Raw genomic sequence first — 17672 nt, 5'->3', positions numbered from 1 at the left:
AAAGTTTGAGATATAGAGGACTCTCCACATGCCTTTGGAGTCAGTCATGTGGCAAGCTTTGAATGGTCAACCCGCACCTAGGTGGCAAGCTTTCATTGGTCAGTTTGCCTCATTAGCAGAGATCGGTTCTAAGGCGTATCACTTACCCCCCACTTCTGAGGTCGAGATGGCTTGATCGGCTTGGGTGAAGGAAGTAGCTTTCTTCGGATGAAACCGGTCAGTTAAGGCGCTGTGAAATAAATCAACTAGCGCTATCTTGTCAGCTTCTAAAATTTTTTAGAGGCTGCATTTATGATTACGTGTTGGTGTTTGCCCGTCCCAAAGAGGTAACATTAGTGGCAGGATTTTTGGAGTGAAGATTGGATGCTTTGTTAGTAGCAATCCTGGCGATGGTTCAGAAGCAAAAGCTTAATTGACACATGGTGGAGATGGGACTGATTGCTCGAATGGCCACATCATTTGAACCATTCGAGGCTCTATATAATGCCCACAGTTTATGCTTTGTTTTCATGTCGAAGTTCTGCAACCAGTCATCTTGAGAGCATCCTAGGATGAACCAATGCTCCACTTCCAAAATTCTTTATCTTCTTCATTCTCGACCGGAGTTCTCTTTCATCGTTGCTATTATGTTCATTCTTTTGTTTCCCTGCCGGAATTTCTTCGCCTTAAGCTTTCGATGGGCCTCCTTGGTTCTTTGTTTTGGTTCCTTCTCCTTGTTCTTTTCTTTTCTTCACTTTTCTTTCCTTTCTTGTTTGGAAGAAGTGATGAGGCAGATGGCGAAGAGGTCGTCGAATGATTAGCTTGTGGCTCAATGCTCATCTAATCGAGCCTACGGAGGCTCGAAAGGACCATCTTCAGTGGCCGATTTTGCTCCATCTGCTGAGAAGAGCATATTAGGGGAGGCCGACTTGGAGAGGATTCAATTTGAGTACCACATCCCTTAGGGCTTCACTTTACAGTTGCCTAACCCTTCTGGTTGGGTGATGTCATCCAAGAAGAATCAGCTTGCTTTTTATAAGAAAACTCTAAATGCAAATATGAGACTTCCCATTTTGACCTCTTTTGTCGAGCTTATGTATAGGTATTGGCATGTCCTGACCCAACTAGTTCCCAATGCCTGAAGGATAACAATTGAGTTCTTTTCTTTTGTTATCCTTCACGGTCTTCTTCCTTCTTTGAGGTTGTTTCGAGCTTTCTTCCAGTTGAAGGAGCATCCCTGGAATAAAGGATGGTGGTTTCTTTCCAGCAGGAAAGGTTGCGACCTTCTTTCATCTGGCCCTTCTTCTATTCATGATTGGAAGGGCTAATTCTTTTTTGTGTCCTCGAAGAAGGGTTGGGCCTTCCCATCACAATGATCCATGTCGAGGAAGAAGGCGATGAATCTATTTCCAATTTTGTTTGAAAAGGAGCATGCGATGGTCAATACCCTTCGTGGTATGCAGTTGATGAGAGTACAAAAGTGAAATCTTCATATTATCTTAATTAGTATTATAGTTAATTTTTATTAATAAAATTAATTAATTAATGTTTTATTTGTGTTTGAGTGAAATTAATCCAAGAGACCCAGTAACTCTGGATTTGAGCCCAAAGCCTGGCATTCCGAGCTCAACAAATCCTCAGCGTCTCATCTGAGCCTCAAGTCGCCCGTCATCCGCATGCAATCCATATCACTGTAACCACATATTTCAGCTAGCACAAATGCCCGCATCGTGGAGCTTCTTAGCATCATCAAAACTGTCCATGTGGCTCTCCAAGCATCATGGTATCTCCTCCAAGGGACCTAAGCCAAACCGGCTCTTCAATTCAAGCCACATCTCATTCATGGTTTCGGATTCCCTATTTCAAGAACATTCAGCTGCATTCCATTCTTCCCATCATTCATCTATACTCAAACATCAAAACAAATTTCATGCATCCACGTCAACGGGTTGAAGCAAGATCAACATCCCATCTCCTTTATTTAGGAACAAACCCAACATAAAAGTCTTCCCAGTTTTTCATCCCATCTACCCGTGAAGCACATCTTCAATGAACAGAGCATGCGTCGCCCCCGTGTATTCATGATCTCCAAGCATTTGTGGTGACATGCGTAACTCCCAAGCATATCAGCAGCCATCGGAGGAGAAGAGTCCCAAGCCGAGTCTTCTTAACTTCCCAAACGTCTGCAACGCTTCCAGCTGAAGAGTCCCAAGCGATTCAAATTCATCCCGTATCTCAAGCAAACGCAGATCATTCCAAGCTGCATTCAAATCCATGCGGTTCAGATGCTTCATCATCCCAACAGCCGTTTCGTCCAGGGAAGTCCAGCCGAATCAAAACCTTCCCATGACCGAGTCCATCGCAAAGCACCCAGCAATCTCGGTTCGACTTCCATCGCGAAAACAGGGAGCAAATTAAATGGCCGGTTTGATCTTCATTGATTCCCAGCGTCTCTTGAGCTTTGGGAAAATTCTATAAAAGAGAGAACCACACGGTGGAGGAAAAGGAGGCGAGGGGAGGTCACAGAACGGAAGGAAGAAAGCAGCCGACGAGGAAGGAGAGAACCACACGGTGGAGGAAAAGGAGGAGGGGGGGGGATTCATTCCTACACGGGAGAAGAAGAGGAGGAGGATCTATCGGCATTATTCCCAGCCGGACGGAACAAACCAGCTAGCCGGACGGATCCATCCAAGTTCGAGCGAGAGAGGGAGGAAGGAGGAAGAGGCCACGGGAGGATCTACCAGCAAAGCTCCCTCTTTCGATCTTTCCTCTTAGCCGTGCGACGAAGGAGGAGAGGCCACGGGAGAAGATTCAAGGAAAACGGAGTGCTCTGTTTCCTTGATAGAAGAAAGATAAAAAAAGGGGTTTATGTTTATTTTATTTATTCTATGCTAATCCCTTTTATAAAATGTTCCCATTTCATATGAGTAGTTAAATCTCCTCTAGCTAAGGCTAGGGAAAAGCCTAGTATTTTCTTCATGTATTTCATTTAATCATCAATGAAATTTTAATGTTTTTGATTTAATTTATGGTGCAGGAAATTTATAGAAATTATTTCAAACTTATATATTTTCTTTGATTTGTTATTTCCCCCGGGTATAACAGATGCTTAGAAATCCCTGTAGTTTAAAATAGAATTACTGTAATGCTGCCCATAAAACTAAATCTATTTAACTGAGATAATAGATGATTTTAGGAAAAACATGATGAAGTGCTAGGCTGAATCCTGATGCCTTAGTTATATTTTGACAATCCGAATATTATTTAGCCTTTAGTTTTTTGTTCACTGACAAATCCCTGTGGATTCGATCTCGGACTTACCGAGAATATTACTTTGCTACACCCTATACTTGGGGTATCCTACATTTAATTTTCCTTTTTAAAAGAGCAAGATTAAAATCGTAGCAGCAGTCGTTGTCCTTAACCAAACAACTTTCTGAGTCTACTTTGGCGAATGTTGGCCTTAGTCCGGGCAATTTTTTGGTCTAATTGAATTTGAATTCTTCCAAGTATTAATGTTCAGCTTTTTTGACGTGTCTATTTTACAAGGATGAAGTTCGACTTTAGCAAGCTATTGTCCGAGGCCACCAAAGATATGTTCTGCAAGAGGAAGCTTGGCAGGGGTGAGGCCGACCTTTTGAGGAAGAGGAAGGTGAAGGCACCTGCTACTTCCCTTGTCCATGATAACAAGCTTCCCATGGCCCTAAGTTTGGCAAGTGCTGCTCAGGCTGAGGGTCAATCTGATGAGGTGTGATCACCAAAGGTGGAGGTAATTATCTCAGTCCGTGCTCATCCACCTATTTTGGAGGCTCCTCCAAGAGTGGTTCATGAGAGGGCTTCCAAGGAAAGTGCTAGCTGCTGTACGCAAGGCTCCCATGGATTTGATCTTGGATCCTATGGTCGTTGCCAAGCTTGTGCGGATGTTGGCGGCTGTTGATGAAGCTACTTTCACTTTTGAGCTAGTTTCTTCACCAGCATATGCTCCAACTCCTACCACCAATGTCCTAGGGGCATCGACCTCCCATCTGCCGCTATCTTTATCTCGAGGGGCTAAGCCATATGTTTACTAGTCAGCGTGGTTGATCAAGACCAGGGACTCGATCCTCGAATCCCTCGAGCTTTCTGGCTAGTTGGTTAGGGGGGCGATGCTTCTGAAAGATGAGAAGCATCTTCGGGCGATGATAGCAAGGGAACTTATTAACACCATGCACATCAAGATGATCAATATGAGGATTGAGGATCCATAGTTGTCATTTGATGTCTGATTCTTTGTGTTGACTTTATCTTTCTGATTATAGAGCACCTATACCATCCATGCCCTTACAGCTATCCTCTCATTCATCAGCAGAGGGTAATATTAGCCGAGCATGAGACTTGTAAGGCTGAGCGGGGGAGGGTCTTGGCCAAATCAGAGCTACCAATAGCTTAGGATGCTAGGGAGGATTTCGAGAAGCAGGTCCATCTCGCCTGAGAGAAGAAGCACAACTTCAAGTCTGTGCTTGCCAAGGCACAGAGGAGGCTCAAGGAGATAAAGCTAGAGACGGAGAAGACAGCGGTTCGGCTCGAGAAGGAGATCGCTCGGCTCTAGGAGGCAGCTCAGAAAGCAGAAGGCAAACTTTTTGCGGTTGAATAGAAATTAGCTTGGGCCGAGAGGCGAGCAGTCCAAGCTGAGGAACGGTATGTCGAGGCCGAGATGAAAACTCAGCAGGCAGTCGAGGACTTCAAAGTCTCGAAGGACTTCTGTGGTGGGATGCTAGAGAAGGCTACGAACTCTTTCAAGAAGGTGTTCAAGGCATGCCAAGCAATAGTCGACGAGCTGCACCCTCAAAACAACCTTAGCCGCATTGTTCCTAGAGGACCTGCCACTGTCGAAGAAGAGGAGGAATATTCTTCTGAAGGGAAAGGAGGAGAAGGAGAGGAGTAGGATAGGTTCTCCTTTTTTGTAGCTTGGCAGTGAAGCGAGCTTCTTTTTGTACCTTCTCTTTCTTGCTTCCATCATTTTGTAACTCTCCTCACAATCTTTTAATATAAAGAATGGCTTTTCTAGAATCTTGTCCCTTTCCTTGGTTTTATTTTACTAATGTGTTGTAGCTTGGTTCAATATTGGTAGCTCGTCCGTAGGCTTTCTAGGGCTTGTTCATCGAGACCTCTTGGTCGACTTTTGTTGGTCGGTGATTGAACTAGTCGCTAGCTTTTCAAGCTGCTTACTCTTTGGTTTCAATACAGCTAAGGTCAAATATGATTGATTATTGAGGCCACTTGGTAGCCTTGTGAATAGGCAATCGAATGATGCCACTCCACCCATCTTCGATTATTCTGAAGAATTTTTTTTGGTCTCTCCATTTGGAGGATGCATGTCATCGAATCCTAGACCATCTTTATGAGGTCTATAGTTCTACAATAATTTCTTCTGAAGATCGAGCTTCAGGAAACGTTTCCTTGAGGAAGGCTTACCATCAGGGGCTTGGGAGCCCCCCACGTGTCTGAAAATCTTAGGGACTTAGAGACCGCGCCATGATTAGGCCAATTGAGACAATTCCAATGATCAAGACCCTCTATAAATGGAAGAGGACTACTTGTGGATGGGGAAAGTCTTGCCCTCTTTCTTTTTTCTCCATCTTCCTCCTTCTTAGGCACATGGAACCCTTGCTGGCGGACTAGTTTTTGGATCACCTTGAAGCTCTCCAGCTCGTATTATCTTGAGATATAGGGAGTGGCTAAAATTGAGATGGAACTGGAGCTTCTGTGGAGTCGGTTGGCTGTAGAAAAAGCTACTGACACCCATTGGAGGGTGACAAAAATGGAGGCTAAGCTGAGAGGAGCCAAAGTCTGGGTGGAGGAGACGGAGCTCCAAGCTTTTGAACTTGGGTGGGAGCTATAGGTCACTTGCCATCAGGCTGCAGAAGTGGAGAGGAAGGCTGCCAGAGTGATGGAATGCAAACCTTTGGTTGAGTTTGAGCAAGATGTTGTAGAGTCCTCGCTGGGAAACGCTCGATCGAGGATGCCTCCTTCTTTAAGGAGTATGGCATGAGGTGGAGGTCAGACTCTTTCTGGATGTTGCAGGCAATGAAAACTGCTTCTAGATGTTATAGTGGACAAGGATTCGACTAACCTCAGGCTACTTTCAAGTGAGGGTGAAGCGTTGACTGAAGGAAATGTGGCTTTCCGATCAATGGCCTCTTCATCTGACCTTTCTAGTTTATAGATCACTCTTGTAGTGTTCGAGTCCTGTACTCATTCTATGAAGTCCTTTGGCCATTGAAGTGATGCCATTTTGTAATTTCAAAAATAAATGAAAGTAACTTTAGCTTATATTTCATCATCTCATTTTTGCTAGAGCTTATGCATGAGAATATTTGCCGATCCATTTAAGTAGCATATGTCGGCTTCATATGTGGTTGCCCTGATTTGCCTTTAGGTCGGTGCATTCGAGAGCCGAGGAATTAAACCATCCCCAGTAGGTCATAGGGGCTTTGCTCCTCTCTAGCTAGTAGGTTGTAGGGGCCTTGGGCCCCATTCTCAATCGCGCTTGGATGAAGTTAAAGATTTGAACTCTTTTGGAAAACATCTGCAGACTTGATGAGCTCATTAGCAGGTCATGGGGGCCTTGCCTCCCATTTCCGACTATGCTTGGCCGAAGTCAGAGACTTGAACTCTTGTGAAAAACCATTTGCAGATTTGGTGAGCTCATTAGTGGGTGGCAGGGGCCTTGCCTTCCAAGCTGCTAAGAATCAAGGATCGCATTGTTGTCGACAAGAGATTGTTGCATTCACTTGATGGAGGAATCTGGTTAACTTTACAATTGTGCGGAAGTGATCATCTCCACTTGGGCCGTCCCATCCTAAAGAGATTGGTTAGCTAACTAGGTCTTCAACATGAGAGTAAGTATAGGACAGAGGTGTTGCCTCATTGGGGTTGTGAAATGTTTCATCTAATTTGCGCACCCAAGCCGTCTTGATTGGAAAGATCGGCTAGCTGACCAAGTATTTGGCGCAAGGGTTGGTTCAGAATGAAGGTGTTGCCTCTTCGGGCCATGAAATAGCTTGCTTGACCTATGCACTTGGGCCATCCTAATCTAGAAAGATTGGTTAGCTCGTCAGATCTTTGGTGCAAGGGTCGATACAAGTGAAGGTGTTAATTCCATAGGGCTATTAAGTGGCTCACCCGACCTGTGCACTCGAGCCATCCCGATCTAGAGAGATCGGTCAGCTCGACAAATCTTCGACGCGAGGGCTGGCTCAAGACGAAGGTGTTGCTTCTTTGAGACTGTGAATTGGCTCGCTCGACCTATGCACTTGATCTATCCTGATCTAGTGGGATTGACTACCTTGTTAGATCTTCTGCACAAAGGCTAGTTTAGGACTGAGGTGGTGCCTCTTCGGGGTGGTTAAGTAGCTCGCCCGACTTGTACACTTAGGCCACCGTAAGCTAGAGAGATTGGTTAGCTCGCTAGGTTTTCAGCATGATGACTGGTTTAAGATGGAGGTATTGCCTCCTCAAGGCCGTGAAATGGCTTGACCAATATGCTATGCTCGAAGGTGCTTTCCTCGGCAGTTGTAGTAAGATGCTCTCAACCGATAGCAACTACATGGGATCGTATGTTGGTGGTCGACACATCTGGCCTATGATAAACATGCAAGCTTGTAGGTCGATGGTCATTGAGGAGACTCGCTCAACGCTTAGAGCCTATGATCAGCATTCTTTGAAAGGGGTGCTCGATCAGGAAGGTGTAGTCATGCACACTGGTTGAGGGTTTGGTGGTTAGTGGTCTTTAGGACACACGTCCTATCCTCCTTGGTTCTCTTGAGAGCAAGTTACCCAACCTAAAATACTTTGATAATTTTTGATGAAAAAATATTTCATTTATTGAGGTTAGGTTTACACAATAATGAGACATGTCTTACTGATAATACACTGAGAGATTGGCTGAATTCCATGTCCAAAGGATAGATGATCTATCGAGATGTCCAAATGATAGGTTTTAGGTGAATGACCTTCGATCCTCAGTATGGTCCTTTTCAGTTCAGTGCAAGCTTGTCTTGATCTTTCAAAGCACCAAATCTCTGGGTCAGAAGAACTTAAATTTTTACTCAAAAACTACAACATCGAGCTACTCATCGTTGATAAACTGCCATCTAGATTCGGACTTGCTCCCTTGCTTCTTCTAGCTGGTTAAGGTTCTTGTGGAGGTCCTGCGGGTCTTGCTGCTCAATGAATGAGTCCACCCTATGAGATGGTAAGCCGACCTCCAATTGGATTACAGCTTTGAGCTGAATGCAAGGCTAAAGGGCATTTCTTTTGTCGGGGTTCAACGTGTGGTTCCATATGCCTGAAAGATGATGTATAGCTTGTCTCCCACAGTCCCTTTGCTCAGTTTAGCCTCGTCTTCAAGCACTGTAGGATAGTTCTGTTAGTCTCTTTGACTTTTCTGTTGGTTTGTAGATGCCTGATCGAAGTCAGTTGATGGTAAATTTGAAGCTCTGCACAGAACTCCTTGAAGTTGGCATTATCAAACTACTTATAGTTGTTAGTGATGATTAATTGAGGAAGCCCGAATCGGCAAATAATGGCCTTCCAAACAAAATCTTCGGCATTGTTCTTGGTGATCAGGGCCAGTGGCTTGGCCTCGACCTATTTGGTGAAGTAGTCAATGGCCACTATTCATCTACCTGGTTGCTCGTAGAAAAGGCTTGAGGATGTCTATCCTCTATTATGCGAAAGGCCAGAGAGCATTGATCAGTGTGAGTAGTGCTACCGACTGTCACTGGATGTTTGCCGCTGGTACTGATCACACCTCATCTCGGATGAGGAGCTCCATATAGCTTCTTGAGAACCTCTTCTCGAGGGAGAAGAGGAACTAAGAGCCTCATCTCGTTTCAACGCAGACACCATGGCCAAGTGATTTAGGTTGCACACTTCCAAGGTAGCCACATCAAAGTGGTTGAGATAGTCCTAAAGAGACTCTCCATCTTGTTGCGTGATGATAAATGGGCACTCCAAACCTTTCCTCTGCCTATGGCTACTAAAGAAGTGTGCCGCAAAGAATCAAACAAACTGCTCGAAGGAGTTAATCGAGTTTAGCTGCAGCCCAGTGTACCATAACCGAGCTATCTTCTAGAGTATAACTGAAAAAGCTTGATAGAGTATTGCACCAATGGCCCTCTAGATCATCATGAGGGCCCTAAAGCTTTCATGGTCCAGATGGTCGGCAGTCCCATGTAGGTCTCCAGCTAGAGCATCTTGAAATGAGAGGGAAGAGGTTCCTCCATGATCTTCACCAAGAATGGGGGTTCGATTGTGAAGTCAATGTTGTCCTCGAGCTCAGCATTGCAGCCTCTCAAAGCCTTAAGGCAGTGATCCATTTTCTTAAACCTATGGTCAAGGTCGAAACCTCCCACCTGGATATCATCTCCAATCTGTGGTGGGATGAATACCCTGGCATTGATCTATCCCAAGATTGCGAGCTCGAGGGTCGGCGCCTCCTCTCTCGCCCTATGATCCGTGGGTGATAATAACGGCTGTGTTGGGCCCATCCTGAACTTTGAGGATGGAAATGATGACTCGCTACACTAGGTCCTCTTGATCTTCCAGTGTGCGAGTCTGCTGCGACATCTATTGTGGTCGCAATTTCTGCTGCTAGTTAGCAGCCGTTTGCTACAGGTTCTAGATGACGATGGTCGATATCTAAACCTTCTGTATAAGAAGATAGGACTGGTCAACAGTCACTGAGGGTTTGGTTGTGGCTTCTGCGAAGGAAGAGCCCTCCGAGAGCTCTACATAGGGCCATCGGACTCTAGGGCTTCATCCTATTATGCGGTTGTTGTTGCCGCCTGTGTTCTCCTTGACTAATGGTTCTATATCGCTTGCTTGATTGATCAAAACTCGAAAGATGGGATTTGGACCTTTTCTCTAGCACCGATCTCTTACTGCTGAGAATCGGCCTGACCAGGGTTGCTAGGGATCTCAGCATATCCGCCATCCGAATTGAAAAGATCGAATAGGGTCATTGCATGCCTCTGTGATGATGGTCTAGTGGTTTCCCTTGTCGATGATGATCTCGACGTCGAGCACTTACAAGTTGGCACTAGATGGCGGAGGAACAACTTTGACCGGCACTTCAATGTTGACTCAGACCTGAAACAATAAAAATAAAGAAGTCCACCCATCGGATAGAGTTTGATGGGAAACCCTCCAGTGCCTAAGTCAGATATAGTTCTTACAAAATATGAGGAGGCCTTCAGGAGCAGAGAGGCAGTGTAAGAGAGTCGAAAGATAACTTACTTGAAGGGCCTTCCGGAATGCAATATATAGGCGAAGGCTAGAACCTTCTACCAAGTAGTTCAAGATTATATGCTGGTTGATAAGGTAATAAACCATGTATCTTTCTTGTAAATCACATCCACACTTCTCAGTCGTAGGGATTTGCTTGAATGTCGCATTTGTTAGAAAATAGTTAGCAATAATGTCCAAGTTGTTGCAGCTGAGGGGATAGCTCGGAATGCAAAGGTCTCTCTATGCGCCTTTAGAGTCGGCCATGTAGCAAGCTTTGAATGGTCAGCTTGCATCTAGGTAGCAGCTTTTATTGGTTGATTTGCCACATCAGTAAAGATTGGTTTTGAGGTGTATCAAGTTCTATAACTATTTCTATGTTGAGTATGTGTAGATTGTTAATGAGCTCCTATTATTATTATTATTATTTTGATTGACCCAATAGGCAATAAGGGAAGTGAGAGAGGGAAATATCCCATTTTAACCAAATTTATAAGTAATGATTGTAGTAAAGCAGGAATTTAAGTAACATCAAGAAGTATATAGATTTGACAATGAGAGTAGAATGTCATGATAAATGAGTCCTTATTTAGGTAGATGACAATAGCACTATAGCACCATGCTCTTTTCCTAAATGTTGTTAGGACATTTCTGTATTTAGAATGATATTATTATTCTTAATATATTCGAACAATTGAATGAAACATATGGAAGCTCTTGCCTAATAATTGAATAATTAAAATCTAGAGCATTGTTTTTGTTAGTTCGATGAGTAAGAATAAATTAGGCTGTCTTAGATCTAGAACAATCATGATAGTTCATCTTAGGAAATTTTGAACTTTTAATGAATATAGCCTTCTCCATGACCTATATGGTTTTGTATGCAACTAGAGAAGCCCTATTGACTAGCAATCTACCCAAAAATCATACATGAGGTTTTCTATGTCCCTCTCTATAATTAAGTAAAATTTTTGAATGACCTGTTTGCATTTCCTTACGCGTCATCACATCAAAATGAAGAGGAGCATTCTCTTTGGCTAAACTTTTAGTGCATATTTAGGTTCCTTTATCAAAAGTTATATAGTTACACCACAAAAGTAGCAAAAATATAGGAGACGACAATTAAAAAAATTTTACTAAGTAGGATTATTAATGTGGTTTTCCTTACGAGTCTTCCATTTTGATGTGGCATGCTGATCTTTTCTTTCTCTCACAACCGTCGCCCTCCCTTTTTGTGCTTTCCTTTGCGCAACAATTTGGAGAACAAGAAGAAACTGTTTATAGGGTGAAAGTTGATGCAAAGGTAGATGCTTTTCACAAACGTGAAAACCCATTAATTTATCCACTTTATATATGAGGATCTGTATGGGCATGTGTTTAGTTTCATTTTAGTTGTGGAATGAGAAGATCTTAGAATATTTATACATAATCATATAATCTGAATAACACCCTTTTGTTAGCCCCTTTGGATGAGGTTTTGGCATTACAAATGGTTTCGAAGCAAATTTTGTGCTCAATTTATGTGTTACCAAGAAGCATTGTAGCATGGATCCTTTTATAATTGATTACGGATTAATCATGATGTTTGTAATTGGATTTAACTGAATTTGATCCTTTAGCCAAAAGAGCAAGCTAGAACTTAAAATAGAGATTCATTTTAAGATATGTGTAGGTGTGTATTTACTCTCGCGGGTTGTGGATTGGGAGATTTTGAATATTTATAGAAGACCAAAGAGCCTAAGTAAAAGCCCAAAAAGACACGTATATGAGGAGCTCCGTGACTACTCTGCATCTCCACATATTTAGAGTATTTTTGATATATAGGCTAGGGTTCCCAAAATCATATAATTTTTGGTATGCAAGTAGTTTAAATATAATATGTTACATTCAATGACTTAAATCATCCATGTCCATCTCTCATTATCTAGTTTGAAGAAAAATATAATTCTATCGGAGTTATACTAGGTGTAACTTTGTCAAAATTACACCAGGTGCTGATCCTGACCCATATATAAACCCTCCTTCCCATCTCCCTAACCTGTTTTTCCTCTCTCCTTCCTCAGGCTTTATTTCCATGTGTTGGAATCCAATTTGGACTAAACTTGTCTGAAACTCCCCCATCATCCCCAAAACAATCCATCTGCCTTCACATCTCGATGGCAGTCACAGACGTGGGAAAGGGACATGCTCATAGCACTGACGGCTACTCCGCCGCCTGCCGTTGAAGGGGCTTAGAAGAAGGGATGATGATTGCAGTGTTTTCTGACCGAGTTGGAGGTATTGGCGTGCCTCAATCTGAAAACATGGTTACATGCTCAAATAGCCATGTAATTGGATTGAGCCGCGTCAATATCTCCTTTGCTCGAACACTCACATCTAAGGTATTAATTCCTCTCACTCTTTCTCGGTGAAGGTTTTCCCATTAATCCACTATCCTACTCTCGCACTCTTTGGATATCTAGTTTTCCAAGGCAGCTTATCATGCTTAGATATTGATGACCACTAGCTCAAAGCGAATGAAAAAATCACTAGCTGCCTACTGAGCTAGAGGGAAGGACAAAAGGTTTTATTTTTGCCAATGATAAGCTTTTTAGTTCATACATATGTGATGAAATGGCACTGTAAGTCTTTAGGGGGCCTTTCTTCATGCATGTTCGTGACATACTGGAAGATTTCTTTTCTTTCAATAATGATGTCTGGTGAAAATTTCTTCTATAGCTAAAATAGTCAGGACTATTCCGAAGAGAGTTAGGAACAAAATAGCTATTTGGAAGTATGAAGTCAAACTATACCTTCATGGATGTCACTCTTATGCAGGCCAGTATAAGGCCAATTTCTAATTATCCTAACTGCAGTTTTAGCACTTAAACCTGACAATAACAATCAATACATCGGCTTGGAAATTCCTTTGGCAACCTAAAGGGGTTGGGAAAAGGCTTTTTACTTAAAATGATTGGGAATATACCTATGCAACCTGAGAGGACAGGCAAGTGACTGAGATACAGCACAACTTAGATGATCAGTAGAAAAGGTTGGTTCAAAAAATCATGGTTCCTTCTCTCTCAGCACAACTTAGATGATCAGTAGAAAAGGTTCGTTCAAAAAATCATGGTTCCTTCTCTCCAGGCAAAATGCTATCTAAGCACATGTTGAGTGGTCATGGCAATGGCCTTTTCTGTGTGTATTACTGAGCACATCTTGAGACCCAATAATCCTTCTTGCTTTATACTTCTTTCTTGATAATTATTTCTCTGTTGTTTTTAATAGACGCCATAAACATACTCCTCCTCATGCAACCTTTCCTATTTAAATCTCCTTGGTTGTATAAATGACTTATGTACACGTAACAGTATTATCAGTAATCTCCTCTTTACCTTTCCTTATTTTTTCTTTTTCTTTGCACCGGTAACCATCTTATTATCATACGGAGTTTTCACCTGGATATATCCTTCGTCTCATGTTGCTCCCACAAGAATGCAGTCCCTCGTACATGTGGTTTTAGCACCATTAGAATTTAAAGCTGTCTAGTTAGGTAACAGTGTAGCTCCATTATAAGCTTTTTTAATAAAAGCCATAAACAAACTCCTTCTCATGCAACTTTTCCTATTTAAATATCCATGGTTTTATAAATGACTTATGTACATGTAACAGTATTATCAGTAATCACCTCTTTACGTTTCCTTTTTTTCCCTCTTTGCAGCAATTACCATCTTATTATCATGCTAGGTTTTCACCTGGATCCTTTGTCTCGTGCTGCTCACACAAGAATGTGTCCCTCACACATGTGGTTGTAGCACCATCAGAATAAAGTTGTCTAATTAGGTAACAGTGTTCGTAGCACCATCGTAACCTTTTTTTTTAACAGAAGCCATAAACACACTCCTCCCATGCAACCATTCCTACTTAAGTCTCCATGTGGTTATATAAATGACTTCGTGTTTTCAGCAAAAAAAAGAAAAAAGACTTATGTACATGTAACAGTATTATCAGTAGATCACCACTTTAGCTTTCTTTTTTCTTTTTTTACCTTTCTTTAAAAGAGAAGATTAGTTGAGGACCAACATTTGTTGTGCCGGTATCAGGCCTCGAACAGATTGCCCGGTGGCATAGGTTGGTATAGCCCAGCGCCGGACTGTGCCAGCCCTCTACTGACACAGTAGAGGTGGGAGAGAGGAAGAATGGGAGAGAGAAAAAAAAAGAAAGAAAAGGGGAAGGCCGTGAGAGGCCGACGGAGAGCCAACAGAGCGCCGGAGAGCCGCCGCGTAGAGGAGGTGGAGGCCGGAGAGTTGCAAAGGCAGGGCTCTGCCTCTAGGCCCCTGTTTCTCCAGCTTGCACCAGCCGGCCTTTCTCTTCCTTTCTCTCCCACTCTCTCTCTCCCTCTCCCGCTTTCTCTCTCTCTTTTTTCTTTTTCCTTCTCCTTCTCCCCCTCCGTTACCGGTCTCGGTTTCGTTGCTAGAACTAGTCGGGTATAGTTCGGGACGCCCCGAATCGGATGGTTCGGGACGGTTCTGCCGACCATGTCAGGAACTAATCATTTTCATTAAGATAATGCAGAAGCAAACTAAGAAAGGAGACAATGGTAAGAAGAGACAATAAAAGAAAACAGAATAAGAAGACAGGGATTGTCAGGGAGAAACAGAAACACAAAGAAGAGAAAAACTACCTCTTACAAAGCAGCATTGGCATACTTGATGGCCATAGATGGAGCACTAACGAGGGAGAACTTGCATTACAATTCAACATTGAGGTCAATGCAGAAGTAATAGGCCCGTTCTATTGTTGTTTAGTTGTCAAATATCACGAATGACTAGCCATGGATGGATCTAAGCAGGAGGTCTATGTCTTGATAAAAATTTGGGCACATCATGATTCCAATACTCTCCTATAAGATATTCGACTGATACTAGACGTTTCCAATGTCCATAATTCTCTAGATTGCCGGTTAAATTTTCCGTATATTTCCATGATTATCCATAGTTCAAAGAGACTTCCGTTTGGAACCAGATTAGCCATTACAAAAGAAAATAAGAGCCATAATTTTCAAGCTTCTCTTGTTGCTTGTAGTCTCCAACTAAAGTCCAAGAGACTCAAATAAGATCAAGAAAATTCTACTGAGCTTAGAGCTAAAATAAAAAAAAAAGTTAAAGTTTAAGGAAAGTAAGTTGTGTGGATACGATAAGTTGTTAACGGACACTTAGGTGACTATCTCTTTTTAATGTAGCATAAATATTGGCATCACAATTTTAGTTATAATTAATATCATCCCTTGGTTTTTTTTAAGGAAAACATTACTAATAGATTCATTTATTACATCTCGCAATCTTACGAGCTGACACGGTTTGTGCACCTTGGTCCATCACAAAGTAATAATACACTGACCCTTAATGTTTAAAGAAACCAGATATGACACATATCAATATCTAGATGAAAATTTGTTCTTTCATGGCTTTAAATAGTTGCTCGTGGCCTTAAATGGTTGCTGCTCACACCAAAAAACTTAACCAAAAGGTATTATTTGAATTGCTTGGCTATGTATAAGGGTCTAAAATCTTTCCAGCATATAATTAATACTTAATTATAAACATTATGATTAGCCAATAGTTAGCATTAAAAGGACTCATGCTGCCATACCATTCTTTGGTTCATATGGGCCATGGACTGTGTCCACCCTTATATTATTTGTAACGATCCATGAACTCACTAAAAAAGATTAGCTAGAGATATTATTTGAATTCCTCAGCTCTATATAAGTGCCAATAATCTTCTCAACGCACAGATCCAATAGGGAAATAAATATATACCTGTATGGTTTCTCCCATGTCCATGGGTGTTCAAGTCTGTGGTTCAATACTATCATATTGCCAATGCGGCTACACCATCCTATCACCTGCATGCTAGCCCATGATCTCAATGACAGTGGCTGGCTGGAATCTAGCCCATGAATTCCACGGCAATTGTGGCTGGATGATGGGTTGGGATATCTCTCTCTCTCTCTCGCTCTCTCTCGCTCTCTCTTTCTCTGTGGTCCAGGGTTAGATGCACCCTTCGCCCAACTGGGCTTGATGGCATGCCAAGAATACAGCCATAACAAGTCCACTCTCCCTCACAAATGCTACACATCGACCCCATGATTATGTCAATACAATTACAATCATATCGCATTCATTTTTACAGTAGAAAAATCGAATCATGTAGCATTTGTTTCACATCTGCACATTGCGTTTTCTCACGATTCTTACACATGAACAAAGAGTAACGTGTTAGCTGCTGGACCAAGCTTTCCATATTCATAATGGATTGTGGGATAAGATCTTGAGTCTACCCGCCATCTACCCCAGTGAACATAATAACAACACAGTTGCAGTTGTAGTTGTCCCCTTGATCCAATTTCCATACGGAACATTTTCACCACCTTCAGGTATAATACAGGAGAAGCATGAACTGAAAAAATAACTCAAAAACACCTTCCAAAGAAACAGCATCCTCATGAAGTTGTTACCACCTGCACTCACGAATGGGATATAATGAGATGTGCATCATACAAGCGGACATGGTAAACCAATCTATTCGTACGCAATAAGCTTTCAAATAATTTGAGGCAAGGAACAACACTACTTGTAACTTGCTTTGCAGACTCTCCATGAACACTAATATAGCTAGCTGCCCAAGGAAAGCATTAGAAGGGGGAATATACAAATGTCCCCCGACTTCACAATGCTTGACAGCCTATGATGCTTCACTTCGGAATGTTGATAAGCTCACTAGTTGCGTAGGAAAATAGACAAGTATTTCTTTTGGATATCTTGCTGATCCTAAATTAGTGCATAGTGATGATGTCAACAAGTATCTGAATCAAATGAGAGTAAAGCCACGACTTATGCCATTATATTGGGTGGTGCAGTAGAATCCTCAAAAACAAAATACATCCAGGTAAATCTGCATCACATGGCCTACCAACAATATATTTAAAAATGTTTGATCACATTTCTGTTTCCATACATACCACAACCATATCCCAGTACACAAGAATCGCCAGCTCTCCTGGAACTCATCATGCCAGATGCACGTAATATTGTCATCTCTGGCAGAATTCGCAAGCCAGTCAACCATAACATTCCCTTCATTATCATCAATATAAGTACATAACATAGAATTGGAGTTTTTATATTATTTCGAACTAGACCAATCAATGGTAACAGTCTCTTCTCTGTCAAACCCTACTGTAAACAGTAATCCTGTTTCTATTGTTCAGTTGCAGTATAACAGCACATGAGCCGCCAAGCTCATCATTATACACTTCATTTCTCACTCGGCTCAAACATGTCAGTCTTCATGACATGGATTCTGATAAACTAAGAATTTTTAGCTAAATATACATCAGAGTAACCAATTTCATGCACTCTTAATGTGATTCAACATAAGCA

Source organism: Phoenix dactylifera, chromosome 11 (assembly GCF_009389715.1).
Source record: "Phoenix dactylifera cultivar Barhee BC4 chromosome 11, palm_55x_up_171113_PBpolish2nd_filt_p, whole genome shotgun sequence".
NCBI lineage: Eukaryota > Viridiplantae > Streptophyta > Magnoliopsida > Arecales > Arecaceae > Phoenix > Phoenix dactylifera.
This window is presented reverse-complemented; position numbering follows the sequence as displayed.